We start from the raw sequence: 14,091 nt of genomic DNA, 5'->3' as shown, positions 1-14,091 counted from the left end.
GGTGTATCAGCAACCTCTGACAGGAGGATGGCACAAAGCAGAAGCAACCTTCTTGCTCACTCTCCAACATGTAACTTATGTAATTTGCAAGGTTTTAGATAGGCTTAATACTCCCTTCACTAATCTTCCCCTTGCCTTGAGTATTGACTTTTTTTTTTTTTTTTTTAAATATGATAGATAGCTATGTGAACATCTTTCTGTTCTCATCTAGAAGTCTGTAACTCGTCTGAAGTGGCATCAAAGCAAAAGAAAAAATGCGTGCCTCATGACCAACACCTTTGACTTTTGGCTGCTATGGCTTCATGTGTTTCTGGATTTCTCTCAAGGATGTGCAGCAGGTTCCCCCTCCTGGCAGCATGGGTTTCAGGACAGTAAGCCGTCTGCTCCAGGTTCTAATCGTTCCCAGAGGCTTTCAATTCAATTACTCTTTAACAGCAAGAAAGACATATTCCAGTGACCAAGGATGTTGGAATCAACATCCACTGTCAGCCTAATTTCTGGCTTATGGTTATTAAACCTGAAGATTGATTGGAAGACACTCAGGAAGAATGTGTAATGAAGTATGTTGACAAGAAAGGAGCAAGAGTCAGCTGATAGGGCTTCTAATACCATAACAATTACAAATAATCTAAGCAATCTTAGGCTAGTTAACACTTTTAAACTGAAGATGCAGAACCTGATTTCCCACTTCTCTCCCAACCATTCATCTCTAATTTAGGTGACTGAGAAGTAGTCACAAGAACTACCTCCTACTTTGAGATGATTTTTCTGTAGGTGGATGAGACTCTACAAAACAGCAGTAGAGAATTAGGACTCTCAGTGTGTCTGCTGGGCATTCCCAGGTGTGTAATAAAAAGACTGACAAACATTTATGCTAAACCAAAATAAGGACTTCAAATATAGTCCAGTCAATTTAAGTTAAACCATTACCAGGTTACTATTCAAAATGAAATATATCCAGGAGATTTGTTTAGATGCAACTGAAACATGAAAACCACTTGATGTTTAACTGAAATGTCACAAGGGAAGAAAACCTGGCTGGTGTTCAAGATTATTTGTACTTGTTAAATTAATGTGGGATGACAACTCCATGTCTGTAGCAAGAGTGCTTTTTCATTTCTTAGCACTTGTAGTTTAGAAAGTACTCAATGCACTTCTATGCAAAGCACTCGTTTCTAGATTCTGGTTTGGTGTCTTGGTCATGACAGCAAAAATTGTCTTTCACAATTTTGCCTCAATTTCATTTAAATAGAATGTAAAGCTATTATTTATTTCTGCAAGTTAATGGATTTAAAAATGTCATACTTTGGCAGATTTAAGAAGAAATTGCTCTTTGCAACTAGTCCCCTTTTTCTTCATACCAATCATTGTTTTCCTGACTTTCCCCTTTTGTTCTACACCTGTTGTTGCTTCTTGTTTGATGTTGTCTCTTCTGTTGAGCACTTCAGACCATGCTACTGTTTAGTTTAACTTGGAAGAAGACATTAAATTATATTTTTAAAAATCAAGTGTCAGCTGTTGGCTTCTCCTTTTCCCAATTCTCTGCTATGACATTACTGATTGAGCCAGGAGGAGGAGCAGAAAATGCTCTTATTAATGATTTAGTTTCCAGCAGTTGTAAGAGGATTCTTCCATACCATCAAGGCACCCCTTTGCTTTCATGGGTGATTGATAGTTCAGATATTTAGAAACTATCATTGGAATTGCTGAGGAATTATCCACCTCATTGGCAGTACAGTCCCATTTCTCCACTGTGGCAGTCAAACACAATCAGCACAGACATGGCTGAAATTGTAACTAAAACTTCCATGTTTTACCCCCAAAAAATTTATACACCTATCAGAGAATTACTGACAGTAATGATGCCTGGGATCAACTTGCTCTTAATTAAAAAAGTTATGGATGCAAAGGGATATATTTTGATCTTTTATGCCCAGATGTATACACCTACTTCCACTAATCCATTTGATGTCTCCTGGGAGAAAAAAATAAACCACATTAGTATGTCTCCAAAATAAGTCACACATTTTAGAATTATATGGATGAAAATATATAAATTCTTTAGCAAGGCTGAGACTGAAAGGCTGAGACTCTCCAGAGGCAATGCAAGTTTACTAATGTGCATAACATCACCATTGATTAGATAAAGTTCAATGAAGACTTTAGGTCAAAAAGGTGAGTAATTTACTTGTAGGCACACAAGCAATAGCATATGGGTAGAAATGGAATATATAACTCCAAAGCCATCATTGCCAGTTTTCTTTTTAGTCACTATGTGTTTTCACATGAAATCATATGCAAAACTCCATAGGCAATTTGAAGGCACTTTGAATATCCAAAGAAGGCTCTGATGGTATTTCAAATTAATTACTGAGAACCTCATTACAGACGCTATGGAGATACTTTATAAACAATAATTCTTTGTCAATGCATTTTGACCACCATAATAAATACTTTATAGAACTGGTGTTTTGCATTAAAGTTTGTTTTAAATTTGATGTTTTAATTGTCTTTTTAATAGCTTCACCATCACAAGCATGCAATCTTTTGTGATCTCCTGTGGCATAAGTTCTCAATCATTTTAGCAGTTGATGGTGTAGCATTTTTTAGGTGGTGTTCATCACCTTGCAGCAAGGGGCATTTGAGGTTCAAATAATGATTTATCTCTTGTGTCCTTGATTTGAAAGAAGGCACTGTTGCTAACATCTGTATGCACTTTTCATTTATTTCAAATAAAAGAGTGAACATTCGTCCAGGATTGATAGGATTGCAGTTCCTCATAGCCAAACTAGCTCCATTATTTGTATCAGTGGTGCATAATGCAAAGATAAAATAAGTTTTTATGCAAAGTTCTAATGAACAATTTGGTTCTTGTTTGTGCTTATCTCAAATCAAATCCAAATCTCAAGAAACAATAAAGGACATTGGGTGAATGCCTGTTAGATTTTTCAGAAAGCAAAACAGAAGTCTTCTGTCTCTACCAGATTGCGTTGTGATTTTTGCTGGATGGTCTGTAGCAATATCAAATATGTTCTTCTTTCTTTTCCTTTGCAGCTGGCGTTTCCATTTACTCACCCTTCCTGGAAGCATTACCCTTTTAATCAGTGAGAGTGTGCCAAAGAAGTGAAAAAGAGAAGCCACAAAGTTTTTGAAGATGTGTGAAACAGCTGTACAAAATTCCTTCCAGTTACTTTCTGTGTCAGCATTTTCATAACTCCCAGCATTTTGTTATATCCCTATGTTATTACAATAAATGACACTGAAGCTCCAAGTGTAAGCTTAAGACTGTACAAAGAAATATGATAACTTTATATATGTCTTTTGTAGGATTCAAGGTGTGGCACAAGGATTGTCATGTGATTGAATCAGAAAGCAACCTTGCCAGTGTATTTTATTTCAATGTCCTACCCATTAAGATCATGAAAAATATTGAAAATTTAAGAATGGAAAGAAAGATGGGCAAGTGTTCTTTTAAAAATTAATGAAAGGAAGATTAGGAAGATTTTAGAAATCTGCAGCAAGAGACCGTATCAACAAATGGAGGAGCATAGTGAATTACAGATGTAAACTTTCGACTACCTGTAGTGCTTGATTATAAATACAACAGCAGGAGAGATTGATAAGCATCATCTTGCAAGCTCAGAGAAGCATCAGAAAGTGTATTGATCAATGCTGAACTCAGTACTGGGTTACTGGTAAATGGCTTCCTTATCTCGTACTGATCACAGGCTGCAATGAGGGAATCAAAAGAGGACAAAGGACAAAACCCCAAACCTGTGAGCTTTCCCAAGAATTTCTGTTATGATGCGAAGAATGTTAGCTCTATGTATGCAGAGAAATGTGAAAGGAAACTTCACTTTTTAAAATACTGTCTGTTACATGATCTGAGCAAAACCCCATAAAGATTGATGACAGTAACACTTAACATGATTCTGCACTAATAACTAAAAACTAATAACACTATAATCTGTGGTCCTGTTTTCTTCAGCAGAAATATTATTACATTCTGCCACTCATTCAGTGCAAGCAGAAGTTTCCAGATAAATAATTAGGGTTGCAAGTTGTATAAACTGAATAAAAATGAACCATCGAGAAATTTTTTGCTTTTACCTGAAGGTGACACAAACCAAAGACTTGTTTTGCCACAAATGTACCAGCCAGTATGTTGGGAATTCCATCCTATTCACATACAAAACTTTTCTCACACAACTACAACAAATACAGGGACTGCATATTCTTTGTTCTCTGCACCCACAAAGCTGCCTCTAGTTTAATTTACAAGCATCTTTAGACCTTTGATCATGTGTGTCTGCATCATCAGCATTTTTACCATCATCATAAATGTCCTAGGCAGTAAAGGTACACAGGTGTATACATAGAAGACCTTATTAAAATTAGAGGAGGCTTCAGAGAAAAACTTTAGATTTTGGACAGCTTTTTTACGTAATCCAGTATGTTTTCCTAATCAGTAACTTTCTTCATTCTTCGTGAGATCCCATTCAGAAATTCAGCCACAGAAAACTGTATGGTGATTACATGATAGGAATATATAGAAGTATTTTTAACATTCGATATTGGATATTAAATTTTAAGCACAGTTGACTGACATGTCCAGTGACATTTTCCACAGATATTTTATTGCAAATTTTGAAGGTGGGAATATTTTTATTCATTGGTGTTTATTCATGCATGGCATATCCAGTTCCAGACATAGCAGGCAAGTGTTCCAGTTTATAAAATTATTCCCTCTATTTTTTATTTTATTCTCTGTAATTTAGTTAAATTAAGTTTATAATCATTGCCAAAAAAAGGTTTATGCATATTATATCCAACAGTTTTTTGTGGCCACTGATAATCAATAGCAGCTTAAAACTTAGAAAAGATAAAGAATACATGGAAAGACAATCAGGTTAATTAGATTTGTCCTTCCAAACACTCATAGGTAAAGTCCATCCATTTAAATCCGATTTAATCATGTGCTGAAGTGGCATGAAATTGGATGAAATCAAGCTGTCCATAGCCCAGAAATGTTCTTACTGAGATACAAAGTCCTCAAGGATACCAATTAGTCAGATACTCTACCTGATAAGTCAAGGATAAGTTTCTTGCTCAGTCACAAAGCTTCTGATTTATATATTGACCAGAGTGACTGGTAACAGAAGGATATTCTTTGAGGCTCATAACTTTTTATTGATTCTGTGCTGTGGCTTTTGCAGAAATTACCTATCTAACACTTCCTCCTTAGCAATTTTTGCTTGTTTATATTGAGCCAGTAGTAATTACTTCATTAGGAAGGTGAAATACAGGGAGATTTGGGTTCAAGGGAACCATTTGACATTTGCACAAGGGAAATTGTAAGCAATCTAGAGAGGGTCACAAGTAAAATGAAGAGTTAAACACAGAGCAAGATTATTGACATGTATGACAGCTTCTGAAATTTAATAGTCAATGTATTATCAGTCAGTGACTTGGGAAGAGAAACACATGGAATTCAGGGTATGGCTATAGAAAACTGAGTACACTCACTCAGCTTCTTCACTGAGGTTTAATGGGACTTTTTTATTTATTCTTCCTGATAGGAATTTCAGTCTGTTGCACAGTTCTAGAAAGTAAGCAAATTCTCCTTATCAAAAGATAAAACTGAGATTAAAAAAAAATACATTAAGTTTGCTTTACATTACAGTTGGTCCAAGACTACTATAAATAGTCCTTATACGGCACCTTTGTTTTAATCTTCATGGATGACATTAGAAAGAGGATCTTTATTAAAAACCTTGAAATATTAAAAACTCTGGCAAGCTCATCACATGGTTCCTGCAGAGTCTTTTATCTGCAGCAATAAAAAATGTGCAGGTGTAACATTTAAAATAATTTTGACAGAAGCTGGAAAAAAAGTTCTAGAAGTTCACCCAATGCAACAAAACTCAATGACTGCATGACTAAGCAGGAAAGATACTTAAAGGAAAAGAAACCCAGACAGTTCTCAGTATAATTCCTCTGTCAGCCCATTGGGGAGGCAGAAGCAATGGGAAAATATCCTTAGCAAGTAAATTCATGATGAGTGAGGTAGGAAACAGGACGATTTTTGGCCACTAGGAGTTATTCATGATTTTGAGCCGCATTCTAGGATTAGGACTGACAAATGTGGGAAAAAAAAAGAAAATGGGAGAAGAAGATAAAAAAGGAAAAGTTTGATTTCTATACTAATTTTAGCACAATTTTTAAAAATGCCCCAAAAACAGAGAAATAGAGGTGTTAAAATAGCTAAACATCAGTCTGGAGAAGGTTGAATTATAAGAAGAGAGCTGTAGCAGGCTTAGTGAAAGGAATGTGCGTGCAAATGAGAGATGAACAATAGGAAATGAGAGAATAATTTACATGCAGCAGGATATGAGTCTGTATCCTTGAAGATTTTCAAGATTCAGCCGTAGTCCGACTTCAAGAGGGGAGATTGGACCACCTAGTCCCTGGGATCACTTCCAATCTATATTTGTTTGGTTTTGTGCAAAGTGGGAATCTTAAGCAGCAAAACTGAAGAAACTGGAACAACTAGTGATGGGTGTGCACCCACCATTGTCAGGATAGCAATACCTCATGGAGTAGCAGACATGTTTTTAAGAGGTACTGAAGGATAAGGAGCCTTAAAGATTCATAGGAATTAAAGTGATGAGTAACAGTAAAGGTTAATAACAGAATAAATATTTTAATGTATTCCATCATTATGAGAAGTGTTAATTTCTAAGATACAGGCACAAGAATACAGGTTATTTGTATCCATATAGTGCAGATATTCTGAAGTTCTACAGCTCACAAACTTCCTCATTAATACTGCATCAAAAAGCTGAGCTGCTACACCAATCTTGGGTTTGGAAATAAAAAAATATATATTATAACTATTTGTTGAAAATAACACTGGACTAAACAATTGCAAATTGACATGGCCCAGAATAAATGGAGTAAACTACAGGTATTTCTCTAAGCTTTTTATATTTTACAAGAATATCCATCAATAAATTAAGTAAATTATTAGTGAGGCCATCCATTCAGAGAAATTCAAGTAAAAGTAAAATAAGTAAAGAAAAAAAATCATATATGCTACAGCAGAATATTTGTAACCCCTTCCCTAGTCTCTTAAAATGGCCAGGAGGAAAAAAAAATCTCAATATTAGGGAGTGTAGGCTGGTGATATAAGTTAAAAAATAAGGAACTGAAACAGATTATAAAGATTTGTATTCTTCAGAGGTGTAGCAGATCTTATGAGAGGACAGTAGAAGATAATTGCTCTGTATTAGGTAACAGCAGGACAGAAAAGCAATTAGTTAGGTTGAAGTTGATATGAAAAAACAAAGGAGTATAAATTGTTAATCATGTATTTGAAGAATCTGTAAGATCCTTGCAGTGAAAACAGTGGAATTAAAACATCTAAAGACTCTTAAAATGGAGTTTTAGTAAATTTGTACAGCTTGAAAACCCAGGTGATTCCTTCTGAGATGCTAAGAAAGTCTCTGAATCATCCATAGAGGGTTTGAGTTAATTGTACCCATTGATTGGGAGGGGTGAAACAGCATCAGACATGATTGTTTTTACTGTTTCGTTTTAAAGGACACTATGAACAAAACCACAAATGAAGAGGATTTCAGTGGTTAGTGCATCCTTTAAGAACTGCTGTTGCTAGTGCTGCCACACTAAAACTCTAAATAATTATTAATTTTTAATAGTGAAAGTGTTTCTCCATCATGCATATTTATTGTTTTGTGATTTTCTTTCAGTAATCTCAGAAAAGTTGCAATTCTGCAATTTCTGAGGGAAAACAATTTTGCAAGATGTCTGTAAAAAAGCATTTCTGAGGTTCTGTGACTAAAATGAGATGCCATAGTGGAGTCCATAGTCAAACAACTAAAATGTTGCTAAAAATTTGCTCCCTGCTTTCAAGCTGGAGACAAAATTCACTTGGAACTGTCTGAAAAACAAGTCACAAGGCTTGAGAACAGTCTGTCAATGCTCTCTCCAAGCACAAGGTAAAATCTTGACTTTCATCTTAATTTCCAAACATCAGTCTCACAGACTCCACTGAGTTTCCAGTTACTGGCTTCCTTTTGGATCTCTCTTGGGCACCAAGAAAGTCAGAACCTCATTCATCAGCTATAATCCCAAGAGCAGCTTCTCTTTTCCACATGGATGCTTTGCACCTGAGGCACTGATGAGCTAACAGCCTGAAATATGGACAGAGAGCAGGTCAGAGAGAAATTCTCACAGACGAAACAGGTCCTCTTCAAATTCAAAAAGGAGATGTGGCTCTTTTGGCCAGGACACCAAACATTCATTCAATTAACATGGTGGAGTTGCCCATGACTCAGATAAGGGCACTGTCAGAACTCTGAACAAGGTAACCACAAAAGGTCTGACTGCTCACAGAACCTGCTTCCTCAAGAATATTTTCTAGTGTGTCTGTTTTTATGAAGACCTCAGCTCAAAAGAAACAACTAAAGACGTTTTTCCAGAAAAAAAATAGGAATATTGGTAACATTTGCTAGTCCAATGACTTTGTTATGCCATAGTGGCAGTGTATGCTTCTAACTTTTAAATATGATCTGTATTTTAAAACGGTTTTACACCAGTGGTGCCTCAGGCATAAACCATAAAATTTAATTATTTTCACCTGTGAGCATCAGCTCATGCAACAAAATAAAACTTGTGTCAATCAAATATTCATTTGTCTTGGCTTTACATATGCTTATCAGAGTAGCATATGCTTTATCATGTAGCAATAGAACTGGAAAATAATAATTCAGAAGTAAAACATGGATGAGTCAAAGAAGAATGTAAATAAGAATTTGGAGATCTAACTGTGACTTTTGATTAATGTTAAAATTATTAGTGAATCATCAGGTTAGTACATTTCTGTTGCTTAAGTATTTTTACCTTTAATTAGAATATAATTTAAAATAGCCTTGTGATATACGAAAAAAATCATCATAAGAAAATAAATAGACTGTTGTCCTCTTTACTTGTTCAAATACATGGCTATCATGAGGACAAATGTCTTTTGTATCCTCCTGTCAGGGCGAAATCCTGTGTACTAGTGCATGGCCTAGAGAAGAGCTGAAATGCTGCAAAACTAATAAAAATAAATTTATAGCAGGTAAAGGGAAAGGTATGGTTAATGGTCAAATATATTATTTTATGCCAAAAGAATAAGCTGAATTTTCACATCTCTTTTGAAGATGCTACATCTTGCTCAACAAGATACAGCAGGGCCAGAAGACAGATTTGTTTTCATTATGTCCCTGTCAGTGCTGGGAAACCTCACAATTGATTCTGTTGTGATAACAACATCATATCCAATGCAATTCAAGTCTTCCTCTCACTAAACTCCAGTGAATGAACCTCACTAACATAGCAAATCAGTGGTAACCTTGGTTTTGAAATACATTTTGTCATTCTGGAGTTAATAAGAACTGTTACATAGAGAATGGGTGATGAACATGGGTGAATTTCCTGCAGTTTTCTCAGGGTACATTTTAATGGAGATTTAAAGCATTATGATTGACAGTTTGTATTCTATGTGTACTGAAAAATTAAAATCCTATCTTTTCTTTCAAGTAAGGTCATTTATGATAATCCAGATGTCTCATTATCCAGAAACTGGATTATGCCTACTCATTGTTTTTGAAAACTAACTAGACCAGTACATTTTTACTTTTTCAGTAAGCACTAAGAGGTGTACTTACTTGGTTGATATGACCCCACCTACTTCAGTCAGGGCCTCAGACTGCAAAAGCTAAGGAGTGAAAAAAGAAAACAGCAAGATTTCTTTTAATCTGAGCAAGTGCAGAATTCAGCAGAGTCTTAATCTTTGAGGCCTTTAGATGTAGTGATTACAAAAGCAATAAAACACAGAACAATGATGACTGCAAATAGTACGTTCATCATTTATTGTATAATTATCTCATAAAATTTCACTGGAGATCCTCACACTAAGATTCTTCTTGTTTAAAGTATAAAACAATCTAACACTGCTAAAAAGGTCACTAGAAATGAATAGTGAATAATATTTATTACAAGAAGGATAGTTAGGAGACATATTTTATATGTTGAAGGACCTTTTGAGTGGTGTTGGCATCCCAGTATTTCTGGCATCTGCTGAGATAGAATTGCATGATATCTTGTAGGAATGGTATTTCTCAAAGAACAGCAAAGTTTAGTAGGAACCAGAAATAGTGTGGGGGGAATTTCTTCTTAAAGCCATAAGAGAACTTTCATGCTATTTATCTGTTCTTTTGAAAATGGAGCACTCATGCCATCTAATCACGACTTCCTCAGATTCTGCAAGACCAATAAAAGGGGCACATTGATATCCAGTGAATAGAAATACAGTATTACATTCTGGATTTGATTTGATCTGTTCTGTGCATTCTTTATATTCAACCCATAATATTCAAAGATTGTTTTCATGAACCTAGCTTGCTCAGTCACAAGTCATCTGATTTTGCTCTGCTCTGGAGATCAGTGTGAATAGTTTTTCTTTCCTACTTGAATACTGAGTATCAAGCCAACTAGTTTGAGAAATACTTTAAATTAATGTCTACCATATGTATTAGTTCTACATGAATAGAGACAGTGTTTCAATTTCTATCAGTTGCTGAAAGCTTTTTCAGTAATGCTATCAGCTGAGATCAATTTGAGTAAAGGCATTAACACCTGGTATTAAAGTAGAGCTTTATTTTATGAAGAATAAAATTCCTAAGGCTAATACCAAACAGTTTACTTGTGTTTGATCTTTGATTAGACTATCTACTGGTTTTAAAACCACGAATGAAAATCAATGCAGTGGTTTCCTACTTGTTCCTTGTAGATATTTGTCCAGGTAACAAAGTCTCCACACAATTCAGTGTGTTTATCAATCTAAAAGTAAAAGCAACTATAAAAGACAAATATTTTTCTAGGTGAAATAGAGTTCGGGTTATGGTTTAAAATACCACAAGAACCCATGGATGGGGAGGTTCAATCATAAATCATTAGGTGAGAAATGACAGAAACCCTGTGCCTTAGTCTAATAACTGTTTTAAGGCTGCAGAAGCATATATTTTCCTGAAGCAAAATGTGATGGAAATCTTAATTCAAAGATCTATCTGCAAAGATATTTTTCCTATTTCAGGAAGTTTGGACTCCTGGCCTCTCTCTGCAATCCATCCCATGAAGTCATCTGGCAGTCCCTAGATGAGGTGGTGCTGAAGACACTGTGTGCACCTTGGACCAGCATAGAAGGTAAAAATGCAAATTTTTAAAGATTCATTTGATGAATCCTCAGCATCATTTCTCATTGCACCAGAAATCCAGGGTAGTCAGGATGAAGCAGGGAGCATTTAAACTGTTTAATAAAAAGGATTCAGAAAGTGAGTTTGAGCAGTTGTGGTAGACTGACTGACCACACTCCCAGTTCCTCCTTTGGTCCTTGTTCTGCTTTAGATTACTTCCATAAATTTTCTTCAAAGAGAATCTGTAAAGGAGACAAAAACCAATGTGGACAAATGTTGCTTGGTCACTTGAAGTCAGCCATACTGCCTAGCCCTTTTAAATTTAAATTTACCTGTGACAGTTGTCACTGAGACACTGGTATGCAGGCACCTTGTGACTTATCCTGAGCAAACATGGCTCTTGCCCATTACTAACACTAAGAAGCTGTAAAGATAAAAGAAATGCTGTATTCTGAGCCTTTCTTTCCATTTCCATATCATGCATGAGGCTCAGAGTGGCTTTATTGATGGAATATTTAAACTAGGAAAATCAACACTATCAATTCTGTACAGTTCCTGTAGGTTTCAAAAGAAATTTCCCAGCACAAAGGAAATTCTTGTTCAAGATCAAAATTGCTCCTGGTAAGTTAATAATTGCTGTACTAATTGAAGACATATATGTTGGAAGATTACTTTTTTTTTTTTTTTACAAAAGGTATAACCAAATGAAAACTTATACTCTAAATTCTGATTCTGTCAGAGTGGAATTAGTTCCTCCTGAATGTTTAACTGCATGGCAGGAAATTACTTGGTCCAACATTTTTACCTAATAGCCTTTTAAGATGCCCTCAAAATTAAACAATCAGATAAGAAGAAAATGCTTCATTTTTCAGCTATTTATAAAAGATACTATGAGAAAATAGTTACCAACATAAGTAAGCAAAATTATCCTGAGTCTTTTTTCTGGGCACATGGATAAAATATACAAACCCTGCCTATATTATCCAACCAGGACTGCTTATTAGAAGCAGTCCCAGGTACATATTTTCCCCCAAAATAACGTCCATCCCTTGGAATGGGTGAAAAACCTCCCAACGAGCACTGTAAATATTGAATAGGTCTGGCCAAATATACAGGCCCCTTAGATATAGAAATTATTCAAAATGTTGCTCAAAAGTAAATAAAATCACAGGCAATTGCAGTGTTTTGTCTTAATTCTTGCAATCAGTCTGGCTATCGCCACACACAAATACCAGCCATATCCTGCCATCAAGCTGTCCACAAGCTCTTTTTGCCAGAGAAAAACAGGCTTATGATCAGATATATTTTCCTGAGATGCTGCACAATACACAGCCACATAATTGCATTATACCTCTGGTCCTGACTGTAAGCAATGAACCTGGCAAGGCAGGGTTCTGGGCTAACTGTCCTAATGGGCCATTTCAGTTGCTTGTTTTCAATAAAAAACCTTCTGCATTGTGTAGCAAGATTTAGGGTCCAAAGAGGATGTTATTAGGCTCGATACATTTGTAGTCTGTTCCAGCAGTAGCAGGCTTAATGTAATATGGCAAATTTGGAAAGAAATGTAGGATATTTCAATTGTATATTCCAAATATATGCATAGTTCCAGCACAAATATCTGACTGCAACGAATTGCTGAACATGGCTGAGACAAACGTTGTGGATGGGGAAGGTAGGAGAGACACATATTTTAATTAATTTTTTCCCATTTATTTTTGGTATATTGATAATAATTGAATACAAAAAAAGTTCGTTTGTTTCCTGGATGTTCGAGTGAATATTGGTCTGGAAATAAGGGAGTTTATAATCTATTGAGTATCGTCTGTCTCAGAAACAGAAAGCTGCTACAGAAGACTAGATTATCAGCTTAACTGCTTCTGCTGGAGCCCCTGAAAAGAGTCTGAGGTGAAATTAGGGGAATGTGGTGCTGATCCAGCATGTTCTGTACTCCACCACCAGACTCTGCTTCTTGGGAAATGAGAGTGGGGAGATACCTAGTTTGTAAGTGTCAGTAGTGGTTACCCAGAAGGTACACATAAACAGAGGGGAAGTCCTGAAATGCTGGTAAACAGATTTATATAACAGCAGAGAAAATGCAGTTATCTGTATACTTCAGCTATTTCGGCAGATTTTGTGGAGGGCAGCTCATGTTCTGGGTCACAGAGGAGAAGCTGCTAAAGTGTTTATCTCTCTCTTCCTCTGAAGCATGGTGCTTATGGATCAGGAAAGGGTCTTGAGGATTGCTCTCCTGCCTAAGGGTGTGTCTGTCTACACAGCTCAGTACAGTGCTATTTAAGATACCTCTAAAAAAAGCAATTCGAATGAGTTCTAAAGCTCTCTGAGAATGCTAAATTAGCAGGAGTGAAATGTGATCCTTTACAAATAACCTGGGTGTCTCCTTACAGTATCTATAACCAGGAGTCAGTGAGCACAGCCAGCAGCATCAGAACAGCAGAACTGGGGGGGCTTCCCTGCTAAGAAATTAGGCTGTAGGAACAGCATAAAGTGTGGTTCCAAGAGATGCTGAGCACTACAGACATAAAGGAGTGCCTGGAGTGTGACATCAGGAAATTACATGAAGCTCAGTAAAGCTATCATAGAGGAAAAAACAACAGGTAGAAATGAACAGATTGTGTCTCTAGAGTAGGCTTAACTAATAAGTACTTAATATGATGATAGAATGCTTTTAAATGTGTTTTAAATGTTAAATTGAATAATGGTTTGTTTGTTCTAAATACTGCACCTTCACACAGTACTAGCTGGTCTTGTTATCTATTGTGATAGAACAAGATTTTTTGTAGAAGGAAAAATGCTCTTCTACCATTCTCATTTC

This window comes from Pseudopodoces humilis, chromosome 6 (assembly GCF_049639895.1).
Source record: "Pseudopodoces humilis isolate 2021_Gansu_Grassland_sample_001 chromosome 6, ASM4963989v1, whole genome shotgun sequence".
Lineage (NCBI taxonomy): Eukaryota > Metazoa > Chordata > Aves > Passeriformes > Paridae > Pseudopodoces > Pseudopodoces humilis.
Note: the sequence above shows the minus strand (reverse complement) of the source record.